Here is a 14,236-nt window from a genome sequence, read left to right as displayed (position 1 = left end):
GAGGGGCCCAGAATTGGACACAATACTCAAGGTGTGGCCTCACCAGTGCCCACTACAGGGGAAGAATGACCTCCCTGCTCCTGCTGGCCACACTATTCCTGATACAGGCCAGGATGCCATTGGCCCTCTTGGCCACCTGGGCACACTGCTGGCTCATGTTCAGCCGGCTGCTGACCAGAACCCTCAGGTCCCTTTCCTCCTGGGCACTGTCCAGCCACACTGTTCCCAGTCTATAACGCTGCAGGGGGTTATTGTGGCCAAAGTGCAGGACTCGATTTGGGCTCATTAAACTTCATTTTGTTGGACTCTGCCCATCGACCCAACCATTCCAGATCTCCCTGCAGAGTCCTCCAATCTTCCAAGCGGTTGACACATGCTCCCAGCTTTGTGTCATCTGCAAATTAACTAAAGATTCAATACCCTCATCCATATCATCAATGAAAATATTGAACAGAGCTGGTCCCAGTACAGACTCCTGAGGAACACCACTGGTAACTGGCCACCAGCTGGATTCAGCACCATTCACTACCACTCTCTGGGCCCGGCCATCCAGCCAGTTCTTAACCCAGCAAAGAGTGCTCCTATCCAAGCCCCAGATTGCCAGCTTTTCCAGGAGCATGCTGTGGGAGACAGTGTCAAAAGCCTTGCTAAAGTCCAAATAGACAACATCCACAGCCCTTCCTGCATCCACCAGGCAGGTCACCTGGTCATAAAAGGAGATCATGTTGGTCAAACATGACCTACCTCTCCTAAACCCGTGCTGACTGGGCCTGAGACCCTGGCCATCTTGTAGGTGCTGCATGATGACACTCAGTATAAACTGTTCCATTATCTTGCCAGGTACTGAGGTCAGACTGACTGGTCTATAATTTCTAGGATCCTCCTTCCCACCCTTTTTGTGAATGGGTGTCACATTGGCCAGTTTCCAATCTTCCGGAACCTCACCAGTGAGCCAGGACTGATTGTAAATGATGGAGAGTGGCTTTGCAAGCTCATCTGCCAGCTGCCTGCCTCATCACCCTGGGATGAATCCCTTCTGGGCCCATAGATTTATGAGAGTCCAGGCATTTCAGCTGTTCTCTGACTGCCTCCTCTTGGATAATGGGGATAGTCTTCTGTTCCCTGACACCATCTACCAGCCCAGGAGGACAGTTGTCCTGTAGGCAAGTCGTCTTCCCACTGAAAACTGAGGCAAAGAAGGTATTAAGCACTTCTGCCTTCTCCTCACCAGCAGTTACTAAGTTCCCTTCCTTATCCAATAGAGAGCAAAGGTTAGCCTTACTTTTCCTTTTACAATTAATGTATTTATAGAAACACTTTTTATTGTCCTTTACAGAAGTCGCCATTTGGAGTTCAAATTGAGCTTTGGCCTGCCTAATTTTTTTCCTACATTCTCTAGCAGCCCCCCTTAAATACTTCCCAAGGGACCTGGCCCTGTTACATCTGAGGGCTGCAAATGAATGTTGAATAATTGTATTTTGAATTTTAGAAAACTATTTGTTATTATAACCTGATCTTTGCAAAAATAGCACAAAAGAATGCAGCAGTCCCTGTAGTTAAGAGCTTTATTTCTGTGTGATTCCACAGGGGCCAGAGAATTGGAGAATTTCCCAATACAGAGTCCAACTAGCAAAGTTACTCTTCAGCCTTTATTGTTTTTAAAACCCTTAGTAGTCATGTCCAGTGTCCAAAGCAAGGCTAAATCTTCTTCAGGAGCACTCCAGTGAGTAATACCTTCTCTTTTACCCTCAAGACTCTGGCTGACTCTTTTTTTTTTTTTTTTTTTTCTTGCTTTAGTTCTCCCTTATCCATCTCTGTATTGCAGTCATGTATTCACTGGTCCTGAGCCTTTCTGCCCAGGAGAACTGCGGCCAGTGCTGGGATGGCTGTGGTGAAGCTGTTTGAGTGTTTACTCTGTTTTTTCACCTCTAGTACCAGGGAGCTTTCCAAGAAAGCTTCATGTAAGTCCATGGGCTGGGGGGGGGGGGTGGTGCGCCTGTCCAGTGGGAATTGGTTTTCATCATACAGTGTAGCGGTGTGGGTTTAATTTTATTAAGTTCCTTGTTATTAATGGTTCCTGATTTTATGTAAATTAAAGCGGTTTGTCCCATGTACCCCTTTGTTCTTCCTCATATGGTTTCTCCCAAGTTGCAGTTTTCTGTCAGTCGATGTGTTATGTACTCCCTGGGGCCTGTCCGTCACTCTGGGGCCTCTCCCTGCGCCCAGAAGATTCCAGGGAGAGCGTAGAGTGATTGGACAGGACCCCAACCTTCCCCTCCTACTTCTCTTTGGTTTGTCTGTTATCTGTCGAGCCACTCCCATGTTCCTCCTGATCGGCCTGGTAATGAACCCATCCCCTTGTTCCACCCCCAGATATAAGCTGTTGTATCTGTGTGTTCAAGCGCCCTGTTAAGGCTGACACTCTGGAGGTGAGGTCTCCGCTCGGGAGCTGCCAATAAACTTCAGTTGCTGTCCCCTTATCAGAATCTGCCTTTCCTTCTTGTCACTGCTTACTCCTTGCTGGCAAAAAAGGCTCCAAAGGATGGGTGAGGTTCCCCAGGATACCAAACCGTACCTTGTACTGCGGCCGGTGTCAGGGCTGGCCTGACAGAGCAGGAGAGGGATCCTGCAACACCACCGCACACAGGGTCTCTGAAGCAGCTGGGGAACAAGGATGATGTTTCTGAATGAGATAGTCATGGCCAAAATATTTTCAGAGAGTGATTGTTCAATATTATGTGAAAGTCAACCTACACTGAAGTGCCCCAAAATGCAACCACATCCAGACTGAGTAGGCATGATACAAAATCTTAGCTAATTTCTTGCTTTGTCACACTTAAATGAAGATGGTAGTTCAATTTTGAATTAAGATGGTAAGATCAGTTTTCTCTGTGATAATGATTCTGCTTAGAATGGAAATATTTACATAATAGTAAAAAAAATCTGTCTTCAGTGAAAATCAGCAAGCAAAACAACTTGTGTGTACTCTAGACTTTCGAGACAGCATAAATAAAATTGATGCATCCCACTTAATTAGGCTTTTTGCCTCAACAATTATTTTGACTAAATGCCTTAGCTTTGGCTTGGCATTTACTTAAATAGCAGAGGAATGTATTCTGCAACAATACTGTAGTCTCTGAACAGGCACTCTAAGCTACCCTAAATGTGACTGAAACCAGCACTTTGGGAAAAACAGAACTTATTTATTGTAAAAGGAACCCTAAAAACAACAATGCTGCCATTGAACTGAAGAAAGATATGGGATACAGGTTTTGAACTCAAACTTCTGGGCATGATAATTTCAGAATTTCTACACTACCTTCCCAATTTCAAGTCTCTCCCCAGCTCTGTGGTTATTGTTGTCTTCCAAATATATGTACTGTGGGAATGCAATGTTGGTGACTTAAAGTTTTATCCTTAGATATAAATTCTAGTTCTTACTTTTTAACTGCCTCAGAAGTATTGTATGTTTAAAAAAGTAAATAAAAATGTTGCATTCTAGCAATCTGTGGAATGAGGCTTTGTCTCTTTGTTGGATTTTCCTTGCAGGAGGATCACCTGTCAGGGTCAAAGCAGGCCATCAGCATTTAGATTTTACTTTTTAAAACATAATGTGCTAGAAAGAAAAACCCCGAGAGCTGTGAATTTCAGAATTCTTCTTGCTGTCATGTCTGCACCCTCACTTCTTCTTAGTAGGCTTGATTTTGTCCTCTCAGGAGACATCCCCCACCAGCATTATGTACTTTACAATTCTTGCTTGTGTAAAGCATATGTTGGTGGAATTTTGGACCATAAAATTTTATGGATAATAAGGTAGAAGGTATTTCTAGTTCCTTAAGTATTTTTTTGATGTTGTGCTTCCTAATATGAAAAAAAATCTTCGGTGTCTGCATCACTTTATTAGTACTTCTGTTAATATTCAACAATTGTGTGACTATTCTAATGAATTTCTAAAGGTCTCATAGACTACTGTAGAGCTGGTCCTAATGTTCATAAAATCAGAGACTTCTATAGCCTTAGATAAACAATACTTTTAGTATTGAACTTTCCCTAATAAGTAAACATGGCCATATCGCTATGTACTTGTCATGTATTTAAGGAGGAAACGATATTCAGTGTAAGTAATGAATTTCATTAGAACTTGGTTGTCACTGTTACAATTATCTTCTTTCCCTGGACAGAGTCTTTCATTCTTGGGCAGCTGGATGTCACCTGCTGATTCAGTCTGTAAAGGAGCTGTAGGAGAACAAGATTTGCTTGTAATGGCAATATTTACAATCTGCAGTAATTGTATTTGGTTAGTCATCTTGCCCTGTAAGGTGTTTTGTTGGATGGGGCACAAGCAGAGGTTACACCATACATGAGAAAAGATAACCAGAAAAGTTTTTTTAGATCCACTTCATAGGTGGAAAAACTGCAATACAAAGGAGGATGCAGAATCGTATGAAGATAACAGGCAAAAAGGACAGGAAATAGAGTCTAGGTTGGCATAGTTGAGGCTCATCTCTACCTATTCTGCCCTCTTACATTCCAGGTATGACAATAATATTTTTATTACTGTGATCTGTTCTGTGTGGTAGCATTCATGTGAATAAATCCAAGTGTCCTCAATGCTACACTCTATAAAACATGCAGGAGAAAAGTTTTAGCAGGCCACAACAAACAGCTAAATCTCAGAAAGTGGAGAGCAATGAGACAAAGCTGAACAGCCTGATAAGAAGCAATGCCTTTTTGGAACTGTTATTTCCTAAAGAATGGCTGTTTCTATCTTGAGTAATATTTTTACTCATGAGTGACACAGAAAAAAAATTCAGAAACTGGAGGGGTACTTTTACCCACAGAAATGCAGATTGTGGATGTCACTATTGACAGCTCTTCCAAGTATTTCATCTATAGAGAGATTAATTATTTGGTTCTTGCTTGAGTTCTTATAGTATAACTAATTTAGATGGTGATTCCTTCTGTCATAAATATCTGCTTGAAGGGATAAGATAGAAATGTACTGCAGTTAAATGTAGAAAGCTCTCAGATACAAGAATGGATGTAGAATGAGGAAGCACAACCAATCCTCTCCATAAACTAAGCTGACCATGTCGTCAACACAAAAAATCCTTTGCTTGTTCTAAAGATATAACTGAACTTGAGTCATCACTCTGAAATTCAAAACATCTAATGCGGGGGTTCGGTGCTGTTTTCAGGCTATCTCTTGCACCGAGCTCACATTTAAGGGTACAGCGTGGTACCTTTCTGATCCTGTGGGTCTGAGCCTCAGGCAGAAGCGTGGCAATGGTGAGGAAGAAAGGAGGACTTCACGTGGGTTTCAACTGGGTTTTATTTTACCTAGAGGGTGGCCCACATAGAAGTGAGGTTTTCCCTGTGGGTCTCAGCTTAAGTACAGGGGGTGTAGAAAGGGGCAGGGGACAATCTAGAACAAATCCCAGTGGGGGGGGGGGGGGGGGGGGGGAATGACCCAGAACAAAAGAATAATCAGTTGAACAATTCCATACATAAAAAAGGGAGGAGAAGGCAGGGACTCTGCCAATCACTTGCCCCACCCCCCCACCCCCCCCACTAGAACTTTCTAGTCATCTGGGCAGGGTTGTGGAGTGATGGACAGGACCCATAATTCAGGAAAAACAAAAAGGGGTTTTAACATGGGGGTACAGGGACAAACCATTGTACAGAAATTTGGTAAATTCAAAATGCACACGACCGCAATCTAATTCCTGCCTATCTTCTATGAAGACGTAAGCTTCACAAACAAATCCACAGTTTTTGCTCTCTTCCTTAATCGCTGTACTGAAAAACAGCAAGAGCAGACAGAATCCTTTCTTCTCCTTTGAAAAAGCTGCTGGCAGAGCTAGAAAGGGTTAAAAATAAAGCCCTGCTTACAAAGTTTTACTCATCTCAGAGACACAGCTCAACTTTTTTCACTAAATGCTAAATTTCAAGAGGTTTTGCTTATATTTCTGTGTGAACTCTGTTTTAAGGACAAAGTTTGCAATAATATGCCTAAATTACTTCCGACCTTTGTCTATGTGCAGGGAAGTTATCATTTTTCTTTAGGTAAGACTATAAAGAGATTTCAAACCCTCTAATTAAAAACACAGGAAAAACAACTCCCTGTTTTTCCTCACTCCAAGTTCTAGTGATTTTTGTGTTTAATACATGACTCTGTCAATGTCTCTTTGTAACACCATTAACTCTACAGCACATGGCATCTCACAAGGTCTCAGGAAATTTGGAGACAGATATGTGTTAATTTTATTTTACCAAAATCTTTTACACTGACTCTGACCCCCTGCAGCATTTTTTTTCATTCATATATGTTTGTAAATCCTTTTTTGGCAGTGTTTTCATTTGAGCAGGCATTTCTGATTGAGAAGTTAGTGGGATTTGCAGAAGTCACACTGAAAAATTCTCTATCTCAGGAGCTTCCCTGCTGGAAGGCACACTTTGATTCCCTTGGTAAGCTTTCCTCTAAGCCCTTTCATGCAGAAGCAGCCAGGGAAATGTAAAAACTGCCTGTGGTCTTATTTACTAGTCTGTCCTATTTTTGTTGAGAAACATCAGACTGTAACTTCTAACTTGGGGAAAGTGAGAGAAGAGGCAGGAGGGCTGTGAGGGAGAGCTGCTTAATGTGGTCAGGGCACAGTGCTGATGCCAGGAGGAAATATTTGGTCACTGCCACAGCCAGTGTGTATGGTGAAGGCAGCAATCCTTACAGGCTCAAATCTTTGCTGCCAGGGTAGAGTCAGTGCATTTGTTGGAGTCAAACTGGAATAACTGAAAATTAGAATTTCTAGACCACTAAGTCATTTGCTGGCTCCTGTATTCTGCACAAAAATCTTCATCACATAAGGAAGGCATATATGAATCTGTTGTTGCTGGCTCTGTTCCTGCTTATGTCTTTGCATCTCATACATGTAATCATTAGATCAACTACAACTTTCTAAAACGTAGATATCTATGAGCATTTGTCTATATGTGTCTTTATGCGATCCATCAATATATCATTGAATGGTTTGGGTTGGAAGGGACCTTAGAGACCACCTTGTTCCACTCCCTGCCATGGGCAGGGACAGCTTCCACTATTCCATGGTGCTCCAAGCCCTGTCCAGCCTGGCCTTGGACACTGCCAGGGATCCAGGGGCAGCCACAACTTTGTGGCGGTGGGTTGATGAGTGCTAACGGTTATCCTTTGTTGATATATTATATGTTAATGTTGCATAGTTCATGCCCTGTTACCCCTTATTCTCCCTGTTATTAGTACCATAAAGCAGTTACCTGTCAGTCTTGTTGTTTACATGGAACCTAGCCCTGCCAGTCAACCAGAGACCTCTCCCACCGTCTGGAAGCTTCTGGGAAGAGTCCAGGGTGATTGGTTAGAGTCAGGGTTTCCTCCTCCTACAAGTTATATTATTGGTTATTATATTGATTGATGCTCCCTGAGTCCCTGTCATTGGTCCCCATGCTCTGCCGTCCCATGTGTTCCTTCCCCCCTTTAAAAGCTGTAACGCTCAGGCGCTCGAGGTCTCTCCGTCTCTCCGTCTCCCCGTCTCTCGGAGCCTCGGCCCTAAGGTAGAATAAACCTCAGTTGCTCTCTCAACGGAGGGTCCCGTCTCTCAATTCATCCGCGCTTTAGTAGTGACTCTGCTTCACTGGCTCAAAGACCCCTGTGTTGCGGTGGTGCCAGGGCTGGCCAGAGCCAGCGACACCTGGGAGGAACCACTGTACAGCTTCTCTGGGCAGGGCCTCCTTACCATCACAGTAAAGATTTTCCCCCCAATATCTAAGCTAAACCTACTCTCTTTTGCTTTGAGGCCATGTGACAGGGAAGAACTAAATCTTACTTTCTCTTCCTGACTGTAAATACCTTTCCTTGCACTTGATTTTGACACTAGCACCAGCTGCTCATTTCCTTTTTTTCCTGTGTGGTAGAGGACTAATGTTTAAATATTGTTGTAGTATTAACAATAACTTGCAAATAAGTTAAAATGCCATTTATATGAGTTAAGCTTCAACTTTCAATTTTTTATTCTTAGTGCATCTTGTATGTAACTAAGACAAAAATCTGTGTGTTTTGTGCATCTGTGTTAGGAGTGCTTTCACTGTCCTAAATTGGGGAAGGTGTAGCAGAGTGTTTGACTACTTGAGACATATTTTTAAATAGACTAAGCCACCATGATTTGTTGTATGTTCTCTAAATTCAGGAACAAATATCACAGAGATTATTAGAAAACTTGCAGAGGTAACAGTGATTTGGAATTATGAATAGAATAAAATGATAAATAGATTTTTTTTCATAAAATAATAAGTAAAAATTGTTGTCTTTTCTGTGTCAAGAAGTAATTCTTTGCAGAGGGTTATGGAAATCCTAAAGATGCCCTAGCTCATATTTCCAATTTTTCAGGAGCCCTTCAAGAAATCTCCAAATTAAATACATGATCACATTATGACTTAATTATTAGCCAAAATAGTTTTCCTCTATATATTTATGAATATATACAAAAGGAGTAAAATTACATGGTGGAAAACTTCAGACTATTTCTCTAAAGAACCTGTAACTTGTTTTTGTTTGTTTTAATCACTGCAATTTCATTGCAAGTCATTCAGTTTAGACTTGACAGTTGTGAAAAGCCCACCCTGAATTCTGAACAGGTTCTGAAGGCTATTTAAATTGCTAGAAAGAAAATGCACTGTTCAAGCTTGCAGTGACTTGCATGTCTTCTCAGGTCAGTGCATAGTAGATGCATATTTTCTATTAAGACAGTGTGCTAGGACTTTTTGGTTACTCTGGTGGGGATTAATGTGGATACAATTTTCTTTCCTTCCTTTTTAATTTTGTTAACTAACAACACACAAAAAGTAAAAGCCTAGATGGCACTGAGGCATGAGAGGAGAGGAAAGGCAGTCAGGACCTGCTCTCTAAGGAGGAAAGGAAAATTAGATTTAGGAACTTCTTTTCTATTAAGAAAACCAGCCTTACAGCCATGCAGACTGATGATGGGCCCAGCCTGGCTTGGAGTGGCACGCTCAGCACAGCTGAGTTAAGCACACTCAACTAATATTTAAGACCCTCAGAAGTTTTATTATTAATAAGTGTAGGTGGCCATATTTAATCCCATTATACCAAAGGGAATTGCTAAGGCCGCCCCACTCTCTGGAAGTGAGATGCAGGAAACAGGGACTTCTGTTTGGAATCTGTGAACTTTAACACCTGCCTCTACCTATGACGACATAGGACTAGGCTCACTGTCCCTGTGTAGGATATGCATTTTTCCTGACTTTCCCAAACTCCAGCCAGCCATAGGAGGCTGTGCCACTGAAACAGGGCTGTGAAGGCTGATGTTGCCTCCAGCACTTGCTGTGTTCAGCCTGGTGCAGCAGGGGTTGGAGGCAGAGATTTTCATGTTCAAGTTTGGCTTTTGCTTGTCACTGAGATTTGTGAAGTGGGAGATGAACCCGTCTGAAAATTGGAGGGGACTGAATCTTAGAAAATACTCAACTGTGTGGTAAAGAAGTGTGCATGGTGAGTTTGTGATGTACAGATCAGACCTGAGGTAATTAGTGGAACATCTTGGAAAAGAATGAGATCGAGCCTGAGGAGCTGACAAGGAGGGGATCTCCAGACAGAGCAGAAGACAGAGAAGTCAGGCACATTCCTGTGTGTGATGAGATCACATGTATCACTTAGATGTGCTAACACAATTCATAGGCTGGTGACCCAAAATTAGTTTTTTCCCCTTGTACTATTTCACATTTTATTGGTGCAATTCCTCCCTCGGAATTAGCAAGAGGGATGGCAGATATGGGCCAGATATGTAACCTTTGCCACCAGAGGTGTGTTAGTGTGTTTGTTAAGGGTAATGGTTCAGGAAATGAGAACATCCTTGATCAGTGAAATAAAAATTACAGAACATTATTTTTTATGTGAAATTCTAAAATTATATTTATTGGCCAATTCACAGAAAGTGCTGTAGTGACCACAGAAATGACTCTGGCTTTATACATGTACAGATACAAATTTTAAAATAACAGATCTATTTGGAATATTTAATCAGTCCTGTGGAAAACATATGGGTACAAATTCATAAATGACTGTAGAACTTGACATGGCTTTTATGAAATACACCACTATGCCATGAAGGAGGTTTTGTACAACTTCTTCTTAATCTGCGTAAAGTTAGGATTTGTGTACTGTACTGTCAAAATTTACTGTGCATTTTCATTAAGAAAGGGTTGAGTTTTCCTTTTTTCTTTAAGCAGCTGATTCATATCTATTTGAAAATAATTTAATATTCATCATTTTGATTGCATATAGTAATTTAATTCATCGTACTGCATAAATTGTGTCGATTCATGCTTTCAGAAATGCATTTAGCATCTGCAACAAGACATGCCAAAAAAAGGTTTATGGTTGTTTCACATCAACAATAAGATTTTTCATGTAAGAGCATTTTTCCTGTGCTGAACAGTCTGTTGGTTTGAGACACATATGGAGTTCAACCATTGTATGTACAACCATACAGCATATGTTTATTTAATCCCTTCTCTGGGATATTTTTTTATTATTCATACAAGTGGCCACAACTGCACAGAATTTGGACAGCTAGGAAGCAATCCCAAGTTAAAAAATACATGCTACCAACTGCAGTTACTGCTCCTCAAGAAGGACCAATGCACTAAAATGGAAATGACTAACTGTGCGGGAAAAATAGTACATTTTTGCAGGCAGAGGAAATACCATTTTTTACTCTTAAGAGATGATGAAATACAAAATAGAATTGTCCCAGCCAATTAGAGCATAGCTGTAACATTCAACATGATGAGATTATTTCTCAGCTCTTCAAAATCCTGCACTCTCCCTAACATATAAAATATTTAATAACTGTACAGTTAATTCTAACTAGAACAACCCCTTTCATCAAACTGCAACAATAATCAGGGTGCATGTATGATTCCTGCCCTGCTGCTCATCACAAGTCATGTTTTACAGCTCCTAGCTCAGGAATTCCTCTTCTTTTTCCTCTCCTTTTTGTTGCAACCTGACCTTGGAAGGCTTATTCATCTTCCCCTCTGTCCATCAGGTACTTTGGGTACTCCTCATGCCATGGCTTGTTTTGGGAAGTTGGGCAGAGCAGTGACAGCAAACAGCCAATGCCAAGGCAGTCATTGTTTGCTCATGAATTGCCACTCCTGGCAATTCATCATTTCCTACAATATGGTTTGCACAATTTACACCCACTAGGGACAGAAATGAGGGAAGCAGAGAGCTCCCTAAAGCCACCACTGGGACCCTCAGTGTTCCTGCTCTCCCCTTTACAACAATCCTTGCAGACAGAGCCAATGAAGAAGAAATCAAATTATATTTCCCTTGGGTTTTAGTGATGTAGTGGCTCTTCCAGCACAAGGATTTCAGTTCTGATTTGGAGTTCAGGTACACGAGGCAGTAGATGAAGGAAACACATCAATGAAAAGACTCAAGCTGACTTTGCACATCCTCCCTGTTTGCCTGTGTGGCTTCTGAGCCAGAAAACACAGGTTTGCTTGGGGCATTCTTGAAAACAAACCACATGGTCATCATGCCAGTCAGAGACCAGAAATGGATCATGAATTTGCAATATAAGGGTAGGCATGGCAATAATCAGAAGAGTAGGCACAATTCTATTTCTTTGCAGCAGTTAGTGCCTGGCTAGAAATTCTGAGCATTTGTTTTAGAAAGTAGGTGCATTCTACTGAGATTTGAGGAGAAGAATTATTATCTGTCTTAAGTAAAAGTACTGGTTAATAGCTGCTGGTTAATGTAGGGACACTTAAAAACATGGGCACATGAATGACAATGCCTGTTTTCACATTAAACAGCAACCTAATTTTTAACAGATTATACTTTGTATTATTGTTTGTTTGGCTCCAGTGTTTATTAGTTGGCTGTGTTAAATCATACCCATATAAAGACACTGCCAAATTCATATAATATGAGAACTTATCCATAGATTACAGAAAAGATTTTTTAAAAATCAAGATTCGATTTAAATTTATTGTTTAACCTTTGACAACTTATTCAGTGACACACACCAAAACAGAGCACCTTAACAGAGTGAACTGACAGTGACTCATTCAAGGAAATACCAGGGGATTTAGTTTATGAATTAAATACATTTTATGAAAAGGTTAGAAATACAAGACTGAAAGAATGAATTGGGATGAGAAGGGATTCACAGCTTCTCTAGTAAATGACCAAAGGCAATGAACTTGATTACTATCTAAAAATATTCAAAGGCTATAAATCCTGGTTAGAGGAACTATTCAGAGTGGTGCAAAAAGGGTATAACTGGGACTAATGAGACAAAAATTACAAAAAGGATTATTTATATTAATTTTCATGAAAAGCTTTCTAATGGAGAATTCTAATAGACTCTAGAAAAATCTCCCAGGGGAAGCAGAAGAAGCTCCAGGCTTAGAAACATTTAAGTAGGTTGAAGCACCCCTATCCATAACACTAAAAATATATATTCTAGGAAAAAAATCTGCACTGTTAGCATAATACTCTATTTGCACTACTTTTTCCTTTTGTCTACCAGTCTTTATTTCTAAAATTTGGTAAGTCTAGTATGAACTTCTAAACACACTGCAATTGAGATGAAACAGTTCCTAGGAAGCCCACTCATAGTGTGTATTACCCTACAATGCACTAATTCACTGTGGTGTATCCTCCCATCCCTGTCATGATTATCCTTTGAATAGAACTGCCTGTTAACCACAATCAAAAATTTACTCAACTGGTGGTGCAGTATTTGTAACAGATTACATATAAAAACTCCATCGCTTTTCAGATGTATCTCTCACTTTTACAACAGTTTGTGGAGTGGCCAAAAATAAATGTGCCAGTAGTGGATTCTGAGAATGGAGGCACAACTTCAGCTCTCAGACTGGCACAGGGATGGTTGTTATCCTTGTAAAGTTTTCTTTATGTATATTTTCAAAAATCAGGAGTCCTAACTATGTGGCCACTTAGGAGATTGTATCACTACAAAAAGTTTACTCAAGGGCCTTTTCAATACGGAATATAGTCTGCCTTGGGTGTCTCCAGCTCCTTATCAACACATGGAGTATGTTTGTTAAAATCTTTAAAACTAAGCGACAGTTGTCTATGGGCAAAAGTTCCATTTCTTACCTCAAATTAAACTGTGAGGTAACTCTACCCTCAAACTTGAGTCGCAGCAGACAGAATGTTTGCTTCAAACCCCCTGGGCTGGCCTTGGCTCTGGATTTTTCTACTTAATGCACACACAATTTAGCAACACCTCTCATGGCCCTGCTCCCTTCCCAACTCTGCTGGAGGTGCTGTAACTGGAACTCGAGGCAACTTCAGCATCAACCAAGCTAAAATCCTGCAAGTTCTCCTTCATCAACCTCCCCATGGGCACCATTCTGTGATTTTTTTTTGTATACACACATATGTGTGTATTGCATCTATGTCTGGTCATCTCAGAACCCTTTAATATCCTACATTCATTCTCTTTCTTGTTCATCGTGACAGTGTCAGTTCTGGCACAAAACCAGAAAATTTCTCCATTTTCTTACTAATTGATACTCAAGCTTTTATGTCTCTTTCTTTTCTACAAGATTAAATTTCAACTATTTTCACACCACTGTAAACCTTAACTCTTTCTGTTATTCATGCAGTAGTCTCTTCTACCTTCCTGTCCAGTCTTCCTTAAATAATAGTTTGATTTTCTAATGGAACTGACAGTAGTTGATCTATTCCGTATTCCAAAGAGCATGCCCAGTTAAAACAACCTTCTCATCTGCTGCACATTAAGCAGTTTGTAGACAAGGATTTATTGCCAATTTTAGTACTGGTTTGAAATGTCATTGTAGCCCCAGACATGGTCAGGATTATCTGAGCAAAGTCTTTTCTACCTGTTTATATATTTAAGGGAGGCAAGAGTAGGAAAAAAGGACATTGTAATTTTAATAACTTCTTGCTTCTTTATCCCTTAGTATATCCTGAAACATTCAGCCAAAAAGTTTTAGGTGTTACTACACCAAAAAACACCTGAAACAACTTTATACTCAGGGAAGTTAAATGCCTCTGAAAACCAAAGACTGTATCCAGATTTATACAAAACAAATAGGTAGGGCTGCAGAAAAGCATTTTACTCCCATGAAACTTTCCGGGTTTCTGAAGTACGAGGATGTAATACCATTGTAAAATCTTTGTTCCCTATTT

At 40.7% G+C, this 14,236-nt stretch overlaps 1 long non-coding RNA gene across 1 annotated transcript in view; it reads left to right on the top strand.

Moving 5' to 3' along the window:
- Nucleotides 1–1,537: 1,537 nt before the first annotated feature.
- LOC310913169 overlaps nt 1,538–14,236 on the top strand; it is a 53,962-nt gene continuing 41,263 nt past the window's right edge. Inside the window, exon 1 of the long non-coding RNA XR_014590771.1 lies at nt 1,538–1,723. This is a non-coding gene — a long non-coding RNA (uncharacterized lncRNA). The remainder of the gene's footprint in view (nt 1,724–14,236) is intronic.

This window comes from Zosterops lateralis (assembly GCF_965231275.1).
Source record: "Zosterops lateralis genome assembly, chromosome: 10".
In the NCBI taxonomy this organism is placed as follows: Eukaryota; Metazoa; Chordata; class Aves; order Passeriformes; family Zosteropidae; genus Zosterops; species Zosterops lateralis.
The sequence above is the reverse complement of the archived record's forward strand: the minus strand, read 5'-3'. Positions and strand labels throughout refer to the sequence as shown.